Source organism: Haliotis asinina, chromosome 1 (assembly GCF_037392515.1).
Source record: "Haliotis asinina isolate JCU_RB_2024 chromosome 1, JCU_Hal_asi_v2, whole genome shotgun sequence".
Taxonomy (NCBI): Eukaryota; Metazoa; Mollusca; class Gastropoda; order Lepetellida; family Haliotidae; genus Haliotis; species Haliotis asinina.
Genome location: NC_090280.1, coordinates 6,048,188 through 6,061,078, shown reverse-complemented (window position 1 = coordinate 6,061,078; position 12,891 = coordinate 6,048,188).

The window sequence follows — 12,891 nt, the reverse complement described above, 5'->3', positions numbered from 1 at the left end:
CATGCTCGGACAGAACGTTTGATGCATCATTATGTATTATTTTTCTGATTACGTAAATATGAAAAATAAAAGAAATAGGCAATCGGATATTCACTTGATCAAACTAGCGGGAGTTTTCGTCTACTTTGCGGTTTATCTGGACATTATAAGTGGGTAAACTTGTATTTTCATTAGCAATAAACTTGCTTCAGTCGAAGTTGTATTACTTGAATAATCGGATAAAATTACCTCTCGTATTTCTGAACAGCTGGATTACACCTACAAATTCTAGATGGTGTATGACATGTAGCAGCACAAGTGTTCCTCTAGCTGAGATTTTCCTTAGTAAACGTACACTTCTATCTTCGTTTAAGCATGTTTCCCATGTTTCATTTTTCAGTTCTTCGATTCAGTCTAAGGAAAGTGCATTTTACCTAACACAGGGTGACTTTTGCTAATCTTGAGTGTTTTGTTAAATCATTTCTTTATGAGAAAGTGTATGTTAATACTATACTTTCATTCAAAGACATAGATGCATAAATCATCACAAATGGACTTCAAGATCATGTCACATGACTGTTACGTCATTTAAATGTTTCTTCAGTAATACAGATGTCCACAGTAGCTCATACTCTTTAATCATTTGCTGTTTAATGAGGTTCAAGTATATACATAATATGGTAGGGTTAATGGAGGACATGGTGTAAGCTAGTTTCAGTTACATTTGTCATATACTATTATATGAAATGAGATACCACCCATACAGTTATGTGTTAAGTTTCCTTTGGAGAGCAGTTACAATTAAAACAAAGTGACATAAAATATCGACTAGCCCGGAGGACAGATGTCAATAACTGTTCTTTCACAATATACGTATCGCAATATAAAAGAATGCGTCGTAATATATCGCACTACGAAATTCGGGGCAACACACAACCCTATCAAAAAGCGTAAGAAGCGTTTGTTGGCTGGAAATCTTCTGAGGTTTATTCCACAGAAGGTTGAAAGCATTTTTTTCCAAGACGCCCTTGCCATGTTCAGAACATTATCCAAGCTTCATGGAAAGTGTAAATGACATAACGAAACAAAAAAATCAGTTTAATTGCACGGTAGATATTCAAAACTGAATGTTAAAATGACTATGCCGAATACTATCTGACTGACCCTTCAAAGGTCGGACTAAGATGTTCCCAGGAATGTGAAATATGAGTCCGCCGTTCTTTATGTATAGACATAAAAGTTTTGGTTTGAAATAGGTTTGATGAGGCTATTGGCCTTTTAGAGACTGGACAAACTAATCGGCAGGTTGCTGTCCGCTTTAATGTGAGTCAGTATTACCATCGGACTTACAATGTATCCGTGGTGTATGCACTTTGACCAGGTCACCCCAGAGTCACAACAGTCCATGATGACAGACACCTAAATAGCAGTGCATTATGTTACAGATTCCTTAACGCAGACAAAACACTACAACGTACGGATATCCAGCTGCACCGTTCGTCGACGTTTAAGCGCAGACACCAACCACTACAGGCAATATGCAGTTCATCCACCACGAACATCATGTCGCGCGCATGCGGAATTGCCGCTGGAATCAACATCACATTTAATGTCTCCTGTGCTTTTCTGGGTGAAAACAGATTAAAGTTGTCCTTTTATGATGGTCGACAGAGGATTTAGGAACAGCAAATCACAGATGCAGCTGTGGGAACCAATTTGGCGGTGAGTCGGTCATGAGTTGGGCAGGGGGAACTTCCACAGCGTTATCGGGGTGGGATTCGGCTTATATATAGCAGTACCATTCCTTCTAGCTGTTCGTGGCATTTGTGATCGATCCTCTTTAATGCAAGACGACAACGCTAGGCCCCAAAGGGCCGGGATTACTTAGGCAGTGTGATGTTGAGTGTCTGTGATTATGTCACGTGACGACGGAGCTACGTTTCCATTCATTCATTCTCGTCAAGTTATTCATTCTACAGCTGATATGCATTGCGGGAATGTAAACATTGCGAACGTTGCCGTATCGCTGTTTAAACGTGTGTCGATCTGTGACATTATCGTCGTTGAAAAAACATATACACAATGTTTCCACCAGTGATGTAGGCCGAGTGAAGCAACTGCAAAGCAAGAAACGAGGAGCTACATAGTATTTTACTGTAGGAGGCTGTTTGAGGCGATGACAAGACTTGCATCGTGACGTCGGTTACCAAGGGGGCAAGCGTAGTGACGTCATTACCGTGTGACGTCATGCTAAAAGTATACAACAGTAGAACATTCATCCGCAACGTCTTTCTGAAACAGGTTTCGGTTTGAAACCATTAAAAATAACACACACACTCACACACACACACACAAAAGAAAAAATACAAGTAAACCGTCCTTGATGTATTTGGCTAATTTCAAAGTGGATGGTATATAAATGGAATTCATAATTGAGATAAATTTAGCTATTAAAGGATAATTACAAAAATACTTAAGCAGATCTTTATTTCTTAGGGTTGCTAGACACGGGTATTTTAAAAGGTAATGACATTCATCGCCCACTCCATCATTACATAGAGTACATATTCTGCCAGATCTAACAACACTACTCCTTCCAGTTTCTATGGGTAATCTATGGTTAGCTGTTCTCAAGCGTGTGTACCATATTCTAAGATATGGAGGTATTTCCATAAGATAAGGATTGAGATGAGGTACTTCATTCTTAAGATTGTAATATTTACCTTTTGGGAAAGCATGTACTGTTGTAGTACATGATTGAACAAGACGACAGCCATCAATATCCCCCCAATTACCTCCAATTTCCGTCGAAGTCAAATTTGTTGCCATGGAAACGCCAAAAAATGTTTTATTCGGAATTCTGGAAATGCAAGAGTACATCACTAGACCATACTGTATGTCAAGTCTGGTGAAGAAATATTGAACGGATTTTGAGTTCTGCTCCGGAAAAGATAAATGTGCACGGACGCACGGACGCACGGACGGGTCGGGGCGGGGTGCATTTTAATAACTCCCGCAAAGCGCGTTGCGGGGGATAAAAAGCTGGTCAATACGAACCCTTTTGACATTAATTTTGAAAGCCTTTTGAAAACAATATAGTGTGACATCCACACATGATATAAGCCAGCATCCCGTGGGATATTTTCTATGGCCGTAAGTAAGCTAAAGTTATAATTAGGACAGGCTGCTTTTTTGATATGCATGAGAGAGTATAGTTTGTATGACAGTTTGTCTGGGTGTAACAGCAACATGTACCAATGATATACCAAATATTATAGAGATATGAAGCGGATAACGGCCCAGCTCGCCGTATTCCATATAGTCAGAAGCTTTCATCTGGTGATCTGCGTATTTTCATATCCCCACACCTCTGGGGCATACGGTAATATGGGTTTAAAAGCTGGTCAAACAGTTTTACATGGCAGTCTAGAGGCAACATTCTTATGTTTCGTGATACTGTATACATGGTTCTGGGAGCTTGGCCAAGTATTCGTTTAATTTCTTTACAGAAACGTCCATTATTGTTAAACAAAATGCCTAATGTTCGCCATCAAGTTTGGATAGGGAAATTTTAACAACTTCCTTCAGAAAATATTACAACCTTCATTTTTGAGATATTAACTTTCAGTTTCCACGTTCTGCAGAACTCTGAGAAAATATTTAATGCATGCTGGAGATCATCATTTGATTCTGCAAATATTTAGGAGATAAACCTACTGTGTTTGAACATCAGAGACATGCTGTACTGAATTGGTGGCGACTAAATATTACAACTGAAACCTCACGCGCGTGACGCGAGTAATTACTAAATATGCGATTGCAAATATGAGAGCACCACCCATTTAGGAATTGGGAGTGTACCTTTGATGGCGGCGATATTTTGTGTTGACTTCAAAAGTATTTTTTTAACCGAAGCGAGGGAAGTGCGTTGCCAGCCTTTGCTCGCTTCACTCGCATATATGAAGACTGGTCATATTCTCTACGCTGCGCAACCCCATTTGCGCTACAGTTTCCCTGTGGTTACACAATAATGGAATCGTCTGACCTACTTATTTTCACGGAAGTAGAGTTACGTAAAAGTTTGAAATGACGGACGTGACTGTGTTTACACTTTGCAAAAGACTTAAATTTGACGTGAAAGTGGAAAATACTTGACTGGATGTCGAATCAGAACCCTCCAGAATCGAAGCATAGATCCTTTTGTGATAGACCTACGATCTGTATCTCATCAAGAACTGTTAATTTGTACGCTCGGCGAGTGTCGATTGTGCTTTCATGTACTTGCCTCCACCCCGGCACTCGGCCAAAGAGTGACTAACTTGGGATTTCTGGAAACTTTGTTTCTCCGGTGTTTCAATTTTTTACATATAGATATCATTGTGACATGACTGAGTTTGAGTAACATAAATCTGGTGTTTCGCCAGAGCCGTTATCCTGCGAATTTCCCATTCTAAATGGAAACAAATATACCATATTCCAGGTAGGTAAATGTTTACTGACGTTTTGCTGCGCAATTTTATATGGATAGGGGTGTATTTTGGCAAGGCATTCTGATTTATATGTTAGATATTGTTTATGTTAGGGGCTGTGTATTGTAATTGAATGGTTTCTTTTTTTATTTTAGAGGATAATATGATGGTGAAATTCCCATAGAATTGTGGAGGAAATATCATATAATTGTATTTTTGTTGAGTTGAATGAATGTTTTTTTATCAACATTTCCATCACGTCTGTTGTGTTGGTGGTCCGTCATGTTGGTGGTCAAGCTGATGTAGTACGGCAATCTTGTACAGTATATACATGCGTAGTGAAGCGCCGTGAAATTAGACGTATGTTCATTCCAAAAATTTCGAACTGCATAGATCTATGTGGCAAATTCCCGAGTCAGCGTCAAAATCCATGGAGTTCTTGTTATGACCCGCCATTAAATGGAAGTAGTACTCACAATAAGACTTGTAAATGCGCGGCGAAACCCCGGATAACACGTAAACATTTTCCACCAATATTACTCCTAATCATTTGTTACCCAAGACCATAGCTCCAAACAGTATCAAATGCTGCACGGAAATCGATGAAGACTAAGAACAATTTTTTCCTCATATGTTGGTATATATCTATCTGAGCTTTAGAATATATATATTATCTATTGTGGAATACGATTTCCCAAAGCCAGCTTGTGAGTGACTGATCAGATTAGTGTTTTCTGAAAACTTTTGTAAGCGCCTACACAGGATTGCTATGAACAGTTTGCCCAAGCAACTAACAATGAATGTTCCCCTGTAGTTATTGGGGTCGGCTTGGCTTACGTGTGTTTTAAAAACACGGCTTGATGTAGCCATTTGGCCACGCTTGGGGAAAAACCCATGGTCTAATACCATGGAATAGACCTTCAGCAACCCATGCTTTCCATAAAAGGCAACTATGCTTGTCGTAAGAGGCGACGAACGAGATCGGGTCGTCAAGCTCGCTGGAATATTGCCGAGTGCGGCGTAAAACTAAACCTCACCCTCACCCTCATCTATAGATATGCGATGAGTCGTCGTAAGTGTTCAATCTGATACATGTTTAGCCCACCTTCAATAAGTAGCCAACTGCGTCGAGGTACTGGACTGCAGTCGCCCCTGTAGCTGATCGTTCAGTCTCTAGAGTCTGTTCTCTCTGAATCTCAGTAGACTCAGTAGATATGATAACGCAAGAATGCTGAAATGCATGCAAAGAGGCGAGACATCATTACTGTATCACAGTTGAGTGACGTTCAATTAAATTGAATTATGTGTCATTATACTTTCATGTATTTTTAACCATGTTTTTCATATTTTATGAAGAAAAAACAGCAAATTAAAATATTTTCGCCCACAGGTGAGATGATACTTATGAAAAGGCTTACACTCATTTACAACTCCAAAGTAAAAACAACCATTGTATTTTGAGTGAAAGTAAATGATTTAAACATGTTTACTTTCAATGACAGGAACCGGACTGGTAAGCATGCATAAACTTATATAAACACATCTCCGTGATTCAGTGGAAGGAAGAGTAAATATGTCATGATGAATGTACAATGTGAATGATATAAAATGGTGCAAAAACGAGAAATAACGCCAATCATTGTTAAGAAATAAAAGTCATATAAACAAATTATTTTCGATCAAATCTGCCTGTTGAATCTATGAAAGAGTGCACTGAGATTAAAAGGTATTCGTTCTCTATTGAGAAACTGTTTTCGTTTCCAAACAAAATTGATTTTAGGTCGCACCCATAAAATGCATTGTTAGACGTATATTGTCGTAAAGAGTACATGAAAAGAAATAATGATCAGAGTCTTCATAGCTGTGAAGTAGCTATGTCATCTTGCCACAAGAGCAAGATGATGTTGGAGATAAGTATCTTTCATACATAAGCGCATTAAATGTCACTACATTCAAGTTCATCTTTAACAATCTTCACAAAGGCTCCATAAGCTTCATCTGCATCCCTTTCCATTTGTAGTTGGTTTTCAGTAAATGTTGTTGTCTCCGCTATTTCTCCAATTGTCCAATTATCACTGGAGAAAATACGTGGAAGGTTGTTAAAAGGAAAGCGTTCTCTGTTTATTGATCGATCTGGTTCACACATACTGGGCTTGCTGACACCTGTACACGTCACGTCAATGGAGTTGTTCGTGATGGGGGACAATATAGTGCTAGTGATATTCTGCCTCAATATAACCGCAGCTGAAGACAAATTCCCTCCTTCCTTTGTCACTAGGAAAACTGCTTTCGTCAATGGCTGAATACATGAAAATGCGTTGCAGAGATGTACAAGAGGTATAGGGTAGCTCACTTTACAATCACATATCTAGAGTGCAAGATATGGTAACAGAAGTAGGCTAAGTTTCTATCAACTGACGTTTGGTTAGAAGACATAAGTATATCAACTTTTGTCACGCTATGGTGCTTGTAACGTTTCTTTACAGTGTATAATTGCCGTAGATTATCAAAACTGTACAGATCAATATACATGATGCTGTCTTTCAATAAAACCACAGTTACAGAGACCTTACAAAATCTTTGTTTCCTCTGTACTCTGAGATATCTGTCTTCTTCAGTGAATTCATAAATATGCATTGCAGAGGTGTAAATAAGGTATTAAATAGTTAGTTCACTTTGCATGCGAGGCATGAGATGCGAGGCATCGTAAACAAAACAGGTTGAATCGCCAACAACTGAAGTTTGGTAAGAAGACATAAGTATATTAAATTTTGACACAGTAGGATAATTATGTTTCTTGGCATCGTTGACGTAGCTTGTCCAAAACTGTACAGATCAACATATACCAGGTAGATTTTAACCACACACATACGCCATTCTGTTTAGTCTTGATTCTTTCAAGTTCTTAATGACTATGGTTCATGAAAGTTTATCATCAGTTCTAGTCCCTTGAGCTGGCAGTAAATAGGCCTTATCTGCCACCTTAAGTTTTCTTTCAAAATCATCCAGTCTGCTGCAAACCCCATCCTTTCCCTCCTATGATTTTACTTCAATCATCGCTGCCAAGCGCTCGGTCATCTTTGTTTTAAATTGCTCATTCTATCATACATACTCGTGTTACGTTTAATAAATTTCCGTGACAAAGGTCTAAGAAATCACGTTTGAACTAGCAAACTATAACACAGACAATCCCAAAATATTCAATAATACTTTGAATAAACAATGAGCAAGCTACAATCAGGGAGCCAATATAGAGGGGGGAGATGAAACTCCTCGAAGCTGAACGTATGTCTCGGGTCGTTACCAGTGTAGCCAGCATGGTGGCAGAGCAGTATTTAGGATTGAGCCCTGTTTAATTTCAACAGCTGATTAAGTTGTTGTAACAACTGCATGGTCCCTGGCTGGATTTACACCATCCCCTCAGCTGTTGGCGACTGTATGCAAGATTAGCCACAAATTAAAATGACACATATCCTCCGACTAAAAAAAGTGGAAGATTAAATCTGACTTAAACCGTTTTGGGACTTACGTACCCTCTCAGGTGGACAATACTTTTACAGGACTTCATCCCCCTTCGAGGATACAGCCACTAACAATCTTAGTTGCTATCATAAAATATTAATCTATTTACAAGTCATGTAACGGGTCTAATTCTTTTAAAAACGCAATGATTCAATGAGCACTAACATTACTAAGAAGATCCTTCATAGTTCTTGATTTAAAATAGTTATCCCTTGTGATGGTATATTCCACACAGTCAAGCATCCTTGATTGTGATTCTTTCATCACAAGGGATACAAAGCGGAGGATCTTCACCTTTAAACAAATATTCATGTGTAGATCGCGTGTGACCAATACGACATCGTCGCATGATGACCTCTTCAAATCTTGACTTACAACCCAAGTGAGTGTAACCAGTGTTGGGTTTTGTTTCATGTAATTTGTTGACACCTACTTGAGTGTCCCACCTCTTCTGCATCAGATCACGGATGTAAGATCTAACAGTAGCTTTATAATCAATGTAGGGAATAAGAAGTGGTGTCACAGATTGTTTGAGTGCTGCCTTAGCAACAAGGCCAGCCAGTGTATTCCCAGAAATGCCAACGTGGCTGGGTAACCAACGAAAAACGATGTCGCATTGGCCAGTAGCAAGATCATTATACAATTCAATAATTTCTATTAAACTTTTATGTTTGCAAGAAATATTTTAATTCGCCTGAAGGCAAGAAAGAGAATCTGAATAAATTATATATTGTTTACGTTTACGGTGTCTTTGAATATATTTAAGAGCTGTTAATATGGCGTTTGCTTCTGCAGTAAAAGTAGAGCTGTTCTCTGGAATTCTAGAAGATATTAATATATTGTTCTGGACCCAATTACAGTGGCACAAGCTACTGCACCACCGTCCTTGGAACCATCTGTAAATAAGGGTTTATGATTGCTATGTTTAGCTTTTAATTGATTATATTCTTGTTTATATTGTAATTCATTAGTTTCTGATTGTTTAAAATGAAGTTAATGTTAGGTCGACTTGTGGCCTAACCAGTTGCCATGGAGGAGAAGAAAGAGGACGGGAAAGCGATATACTTTCCAGCTCAATGCCGGCAGAAGAAAGAAAGGGTTTAATTCTGTGCCCTAGAGGCGGGACAAGAGAAGACTTTTTGTTATACAAATCCTCATAAAGTGGATTGAAAAGACAGTTATGGGCAGGGTTAGATTCATTAGAATATAATTTAGGAATGTATTGTAAAGACAATTTTATACGACGTTGTGTAAGAGATGGTTCATCGGCCTCAACGTAGAGACCGTCAACAGAGGAGGTTCTAAAGGACCCAAGACAAAGTCTTAGACCTTGGTGGTAGACAGAATCAAGAAGGTTACGGTTGCTTTTGCAGGCTCCAACATGTACGATGGAGCTATAATCAAGTTTAGAACGGACGAGTGATCGATATAAGTGTAAGACGGTAGTTTGGTCCCCTCCCCAATTGAGTTGGAAACAACTTTCAACAAATCTAGTTCCTTCAGGCATTTAGCTTTAAGGGATTTAATGTGCGGTAAGAAGGTTAAATGATTATCGAAAATAAGTCCCAAGGACTTGGCCTCCTTTACAACTTTGATGGGAGTGCCATTTAGAGATAGCTCAGGGCCCTTATGTGGCTTATGTGTTCTACAAAAGTGTATAGAATTAGTTCAAATTTAAAGCCGTTTTCAAGACACCATTTATTTATTTTGTTTCAACACAGCTGCAATTGTCTTTCAATAGTATGCATATTTTTACCGTGACAAGAAATATTAAAATCATCCACAAAAAGTAATCCATCAATGGAATCGTTTAAAACCTTGGATAAACTGTTTATCTTAATACTAAATAATGTGACAGACAAAACACTGCGTTGTGGAACACCCTGATCCTGATTATAATGGTCAGACAGGGTTGAACCCACTCGGACTTGAAACTCTCTGTCTTTTAAAAACTGTGACATAACATGAGGTAAACGACGGAAGGATCAGTATGATCCTTACCAGGTTTGGGTACAGGGATTACAATGGCATTACGACAAGAAGGAGGAAAGTTTCCAGATGTCCATATTTTGTCAAAGATATCTAAAAATGTGACCAGACGAGGTTCAGGCAAATGTTTCAGCAGCTGATAGTGAATATTATCACCACCCGCTGCTGTGTCATGAGCTTGTTCAAGAGCAGTATATAGCTCACGTAATGAAAACATTTCATTATAGTCTTCACCGTTATCTGATTTAAAATGAGTTTGTCTTCTCCTGTTGTTTCTGATATCTCTGAAACTCAGGGACATAATTTGCTGATGAAGAATATTTGGCAAGAGTTTCGCAAATTTTATTTGCAATGTGACATTTGTCAGTAAGTAAATTAATTTTGAGATTGTGTACGGCAGATTTGGAACCTTTGCCTTTACTTCTTTGAACCATGTTCCATACTTTGGACCCTGGCGTGCGTGAATTAAGTTTGGAGGCATAATTTCTCCACGATTGTCGTTTTTGTTTTGCTTAAAGGTACGACGCGCCTTTGCATTCAGTATTTTGAATTTATCTAGGTTATGGACAGTTGGATGATGGCGAAAATAATGTTCTGCTTTTTTCCTCGCTTTTCTGGCCTGTCTACAATCTGCATTGAACCAAGGTTTTCGTACATGTGGAGTCGTGGAGGACTTTGGTATACACTCATCGGCTATTTTATTTAGAATGTCAGCAAAAGTTTGAATTGGATCAATTATATCAATGAAACATTCAGGTCGCAGTTTTGATTCACACATAGTTTGATATAGAGACCAGTTAGCCTTCGAAAAGTTCCATCTAGTGAAAGATGGAGAATCGGATGGAGTAATATCTGAGAGGATAGTTGGTAAGTTGTCACTTCCACAAAGGTCATTATGAACAGACCAATCAAATTCATTGAGGAGGTTAGAGTCGGCGAGAGATAAATCCAGAGAAGAATAAGTGCCAGTTGCAGGATGCAGATAGGTGCTTGAATTATCATTGAATATGCACAGGTCATTATTTGAAATGAAATCTTCAATTATTTTGCCTTTAGTATTAGTGTTAGTACTGCCCCAAAGTGGGATGTGACCGTTTAGGTCACCCATAATAACACATGGTTTGGGGAGTTGATCATAGAGTGATTGAATGCCAGTATGTTGAAGTGTTGAAGAAGGCGGAATATACAGAGAACATAGTGTAAATGCTCCACCCAGAGTCAGTCGCACTGCAACAGCTTGGAGATTTGTGTTTTGTATAACAGGGCTATGAATAACATCTGGCCATATAAAAATATTAGAACATCCAGTAGCTCTATCACCCGGAGGGGAAAAAGAGTGATAAGCGTTAAACTGGCGTAGGTTAAAAATGTCTGTCTGTTTCAGATGTGTTTCATTCAAACAGAATGCGGATGGTGTGAGATCCTGGACTAAAAGCTGTAGTTCATTGAAATTAGTTCTTAGACCTCTACAATTCCACTGTACGATATTAGTTAAATGACCTATCTTTTAGGTGAATGGATAGGGGATCTACCCCTTGCTTTTTTGAGGGCGACAATATGTGTGCCCTGGGATGGATGTTTTCTGACACACCCATGTCCTCCAATGAACCATATTTGTTAAATAATTGAAGATGGTTCTCCGAACCCTTAGAAGCTCTGACACCTTTTTTCACTGTTTCTGCCCTAGTCTTGAATGTATTTGTAACTGCTTTGAACTTGTTTCTGGACGAGTCTTCTGAGTGGACTGAGACAATAACTGTACTTCATCCTGCCTTGGATCTGACAGTTTATACATGGCTCCGAAGTCTGAGTAGACTGTTCTTCAGGTATAAGAAGGTGAGGGGTGTCGGCTGTTACCAAAGTCAAATCTGTTGGACACTCTATGGAAAAAACTAGTGACTGTCGAATTTACTCTAAACAAACTTTCAGACTGTGTCTTAATGACTGGTGCATATGAAACATTAGGTACTGTTGATTCAACAATCTTTTTAGCGTCGGCGAAGCTAATGTTTTGAGTAAATTTAACTTTGTTGATTTCCATTTGTTTTTTTCCATACTGTACAGTCTTTGGATGAATGATTACAGCTTGAACAGTTTGTGCATTTGTTTAAGGTACGTTCACAATCTTCAGTTACGTGTGAAGTCTCGCTACAGTGAGCACATGTTATTGGCTTTGTGCACGTGTTGACACCATGACCATATTTTTGGCATCTGAAACATCGCAAAGATTTTGGAATGTAAACATCAACTGACAGTGCAGTAACCAACCTTGACACAGTTTTGAGGATTTGGTGAAGAGAAGGAAAAGAGGTACGTGTTTGTTGGACTGACATCATTATTTCTGCGGGTGGTGAATCGCTTGACATATGTGACTCCCAGATCCTTCATTTCAGAAACGATGTCCAGTTCTGACATTTCAGCCAACAAACGATCTCTGTCTCTGATGATGCCTTTGCTGCTGTTCAGTGTTCTGTGTTCAGTAACTGAAACCTGGATTCCAGCAAACGTTTCTGTAGTCATCAAGTTAGTGGCTTGTTGTTTCCTGCTGCATTCAATCAGAAAAGATCCTGAGCGCAAGCATTTTATGTTCTTCACCTCACCTGCGATGTCATATATGCCCTTAGAGATTACAAAAGGGTTTAGTTTCAGTGGTGTCTTGTCTACAGTATTCAGAACCAGGAAACTCGGCCAATTGTTGAGTTGGATGACCTCTGTTCATTATCATTGTCAAGCTGACGTTTGGGTTTTTTTTGAAGGGGATTGGTAGTCCATGGTAAGATTATTTTGATTCATCATCCGGGTTCCCCACCCACCATGGAGTATCACAAGGACAATGCTAATTGCAAGTGGGTTTCCTACTTGCAGCACCAAGGATACTCAGATGATATACTCCAGCAAAAAAATTAATAATTAATAATTTTACCAGATTGGC